Consider the following 5351-nt stretch of genomic DNA (forward strand, 5'->3'; position numbering starts at 1 on the left):
GAAGGCCACGTAGGCTCAGAGGAGTTCACAATACAAAGAAAATACAAGAACATCACCGTATGTCATAGGAGCTTGAGCCATAGTGAACTCAAACGCGTGGACAAATATGCCCTCATTTGATCATTTGGATAAAGCTGAAAAAATAGGAGGATCTTTCTACAAAAACTGGATGTTCTTGCAGACCCTCAGCTACGCCATTAGACATTCTAAATCTGCACCATGATTTATACAAGACTGAATTATAGAGGAAGCAAAACATTTGTATTTGTTCTTTTTTTCTTTTTTTTTTTTTGCGTCTTTGTGTCTGCATACAGACTCCTAACCACAGCATTTCATGGTTAGGAGCAGTGTTTCCCAACCTTTTTTTTACCATGCCCCACCTAAGTCTTTCTAAAATTCTGATGCCCCCCCCCTATGTAATGTTGGGAAACACCGATATACATATTTTTTATATTCAAAAATTGGATTATTCCCTAAATGAAGCCTAATTACAACTTGTTCAGGACACAAGACTTAGGTTTTAGGAAGAAATCATTAGGAAATTATTAAGAAAAAAATAGTAAGTAAATTTTCAAAACATATAATAGACAACTAAAATTCAAGTACAAAATAATTTATATGAAAGATTTTTCTATAATATTTTAATTTTTAGTAATTATTATTTAATTGTTTAATAATTTCAACATTCCATGTGAAGTCACTTCTAGATGAGTGCACTAAATTTAGTGTTTATTTGTTGTTTGTTATTTGGTTTTTAGGAGCATTAGCAACTAAGGCCATATTGTTCCGGGATATGCGGGGGTCATTCCCTGACATTTCCGCATTCTCCGTATTTGGTGGTGACGGGCTCGAACCCCGGTATAATCAAGAAGCGTGTGCTACGCACTACTGCTCCTTTCCACCTGGCTACGGAGGCGCCCCTAAATTTAGTGAGACCCTTGTGCTTGATGCAGAGAGATTTTATATTGGGCTCCAATTTAGTCAGCTTCAGTCTCAAATCTCCCAGTTTTGTGATATCCAGTCGATTTCTTTTCTTTAGTAACAAATCATTTATGGCATTAAATCCACATTCAGCTAAATATGAAGATGGAAACGGTAATAATAGCTCTCTTGCAAAGTTGGTTGAATTTGGGTATTTAATTTCTGTTTCATCACAAAGCCATGCCATCGCTCCTTTTATATTGAATAAAGTTTTAACTGACTCATCATTTTGCATTTCTGACAGTTCTTCTTGGTACTGCATTGATACATCAAACAAATCTATTAACATTGGTTGCATCATCCAGGTTGGAAAATCAATTTGTTTTAAATCAGAAAACTTTCTTTTAAATCAGTGGACAGAATTTTCAGATGATCGACAATAACAAGTACAGCAGTATCAGTAACAAAAATTTTAACAAAAATTTTGTAACAAAATTTTTGTTACAAATATATTTTTGACATAATTCAATGAATGTAATGAAACCAAATATCTTCGCTTTTGCATTGACGAGAGTTTTATTTGTTCCTTGAAGTTGTTTATTTAATATATTTAGTTTTTCAAAGATATCGGCTAAATAACTCACAAATTCTTTACCATCGACCATTAACAGATGCTTCATTTCAGGTTTGTCACTTAAAAAGTCACTAATAGTATCAAATAGTTCCATAAATCTTTTCAAGCAGTTCCCTTTCAGTGTGAAGTAAAAGTCTCACATGGTCTGCATTTTGTTCTTCACAAAAAAGCTTGAAGAGACGCTCACATTTGGCATTAGCTTTAATAGCATTGACACACTTTATAACTGATTTAATACTTCATTAAGAACAGGCGAAATATTTTTAGCTACCAAGTTTTCCCTATGAATAACACAATGCACATGAAGCATTTCTGGATTCTCATCTTTCATCAATTTTAAGCAGCCATTTTTCTTGCCCATCATATTAGGAGCACCATCTGCAGCACAAGATGTTATATTTTTCATTGGTATATTATTGTCATCCAAGTAATTTTTTAGCTTATTATATATACCTTTGGAGGTAGTGGTGCTCTCTAATGATTTACAGAATAACATTTCTTCAGCAAAATTACCTTTATCAATATATCTTACATAAGTTATCAGTACGGCTTCACTGTCTCTCAAAGTTGATTCATCCATTTGCACTGAGAATTTTCTTGTTTTCAGCTTTCCAACAAGTTGTATTTCAATATCTTCACTCATTTCATCTATTCTTCTGCTAACAGTATTGTTATTGAGTGGCATAGCTTTCACGTCTTTGTCATCTTTTTCCAGAACTGTTTAAGAAATGCTGATATTGATGGTTTGATTAAATTCTCTCCTATAGTACGATTTTTCCCAGATTTAGCAATGAGTAAAGAAATTTCATAACTAGCTTCAAGAGTACGATTGATAGTTGCAGTATGAGCAATAAACAGAGACTTTCATGTTGCTCTTTTTTCATAATTCTTCTTTAAAGTTTGAAAGTAATTTAAATCTGAATTTACAAGGGCATTATGTTTCGCCTTGAAATGCGCCTCAAGACGACCTCGCTTCATTGATTCGTTGGTCAAGCATTGTTGGCATAAAAGACAAAAAGGTGACCTTTGATCGTGGATAGCGGGTATGAAACCAAATTTTAAGTATTCCTCTGAATACTGACGAACTTTTTTTTTACTTGCACTGCTCATTTTACTGTGCAACTGAAAGAAATAAATATAAGATAAATCAAAAACTAAAAATAAACTATGCATTAAAGTTAATTTAATTTAATTTTAATATATCAAAATTAATTATTAGTACGCTTTTTGAATGAATAAATCACACGAATTACTGAATTCGGGCTATTAAAATCTGTGGTCTCTGTGAACAAGCAGATAAGTCTAATTTGTCAAAAATGAGATAAGTGCACTATAATAAAGTATTTATTATTTACTATTATGTGACACGCAGCTATCTTCGTTATTGTAGTTTTAGCGTGAGTAATAAATATTTGTATATTCGAATATATGCGTGTTTATATGAGAGTGTGAAGTTTATTTTTCCTCTCCTGCAAATTCGAGTTTTTGGACTTATTTGCTTATTTACTGAGACCACAGAAATACATATATGACAAATACATACCATTGTATATCACGGTTCTTCATTAATAATAATTCTGTGCGTGGACAAAGTAATTTTTATTTTAATCTGAGATCGTCAAACCTATCCAAATGTACAGTCACGATGCCCAAACGAGCGTTTGTATGAAAGGAATTACCTATTTCATATAACATGCTGAGTTTGCGGTAGGCTACAGTAGACAACCACTTTGCTTGCACATTGCATATGCCATAAGCAATCGTCCAATACAGTACGTACTATTCCTTCACTAGGCATAGTAAGCAATACTCTCCGAGCAAACTGTAGTTGATATTACTCCAAACTTTCAAGTGCAGCTCTATAGAAAGTACAACATTTAACGAATGCTTATTTAAAATTGAGATACCAACAATTCTTCTTTTGTACAAGTTAAATCATAGTAGGCGGTTGTTTTAAACTCTAGACGAGCAATTTTTGAATTGCCCCCCTGAACAATCAAATTGCCCCCATGTGGGGCGTGGGACCCACGTTGGGAAACACTGGTTAGGAGTTAACAAAAAACGTAAGGGGTTTTCAAAAGCCTTGAGGCCATTGCGAACTTTCTGTTTGTATATGCACAATGCGCCGAAAAGGACGAACCTTAATTTCCCTTTGAAAAGATACCCCATTCATTTAAATGTTACCGATTTTTTTTTTTTTTCTTGAAGTTTGGAGTTTTCGCTTTTCCCTTTCTTCTCATCCATAGCCAAGTGCAATATAGGGGTCTTCCCATTTATATATTTCTGAAAACATGAAATTCCATCCATTTGGTCAAAATTGAATATGAATGCAAGATGCGGTCTGCAATGTTTAACTTTTTATATCTGGATTTTCTTCATACGCGAAACGTAATTGCGCTCTTGCATCAATACTACAAAAACAATATTACAATCCTGTAAAATCATAACTGACATTTTTATACACACACCGCTTGTATTTTTGCCTTTACCGGCATACAACTAGAATTGAAGATAAAGAATACGGTAGCACACGCGGCTGACTAGATAAAAAACGTGTTTTTCAGTGTGTCGGGAGAGAAAGAGAGATGTTTTCATAAAATGCTATTTTAATAAAATGATATAAACGAAACGAGGCTGAGAGATCAACAATTATGACTAAACATTGTAACAGCAAGAGCTATTACTGCACAAAAACGCATAACTCAGCTTTTTACCTAGAATTAAAGTTTCGCACGCCCTCTAGTGTAAATTGTTGGCATGATTTTTTCCCATCTCTTTTAAACCGAATGCAGTAAAACTTCCCATAATATTGAGGTTTTACTCTAGGATAAGAATGTGTACATTTTTTTTTCAATCAGTGGACGCAAATTTTTAAAACCATTTCTTAGCAGCCGTTTTTATCATTATCATCATTATTATTTATTCTTTATTATTATTATCAGTTCGGACATTTACATTTTAACAGAAAAAGATACGGTTAAAATATCTGAACTGTCCTGTAATGTTTTACAACTACAATATAGCGTATTTCGGCAATGCAAAGATTTTCTTGTATAAGAACTGTCTTTTCCTGCATGTTTGTGGGCCGAATAGATTTTTTAAACGGACTGGGATTTCCAAAATCCTGTTTTTGAAGAGCACCGGTTTGTAGAATCTTCGGAAAATAATAAAATTCTCTCACTAAACTTTTGATAAACAATAACGATGTTTAAGCAAATCGATTAAACGCAGTTACGTAAAGTACAATTCAGTACAGTAAATCATGTCTAATACTGTATAGTGCTGTAATATTTACACAGCAAAACGTGTTCGCAGGTGTTAAGCACTAAGGCAACTAAGATTTCGAGGCGTCAATATAATATACTGTGTTTGCAAATTGCGTGTATTCTGTAATCGGATTGGCTGTTTGCTTAAGGAAAAACTGGAGCTTGAGGCAGATCAAATCATGCAATCTCGTCGTCTGAGACGAACTAACGGCCACTTTTTTTTTAAACTTTTTTTTTTTTTTTTTTTTAGAGACTTTTTTAACGTTGTTAAAAAAAAGTCTAAAAGTTCTTGGGGTAAACTATCCGGCGTCCACCTTTGTGTAAAATTGGCAATGCTCAAAATCCCTATAGTCACAAAAACTAAATTTCTGGGAGTTATTATTGACCATAAATTGAATTTTAGAGAGCATTTATCAAGTTTTGGTGCAAAAATTTAAACGCTTTGTCAATGCTATAGTTAGAGTTTCTCGAAATGAGTGGGGCCTCTCTAGACGATCCTACTATACAGCTGCGTTCGTCCCTGTGGTGGC

The sequence above is a fragment of the Mastigoproctus giganteus genome, chromosome 8 (genome assembly GCF_048544385.1).
Source record: "Mastigoproctus giganteus isolate SK-2022 chromosome 8, ASM4854438v1, whole genome shotgun sequence".
NCBI lineage: Eukaryota > Metazoa > Arthropoda > Arachnida > Uropygi > Thelyphonidae > Mastigoproctus > Mastigoproctus giganteus.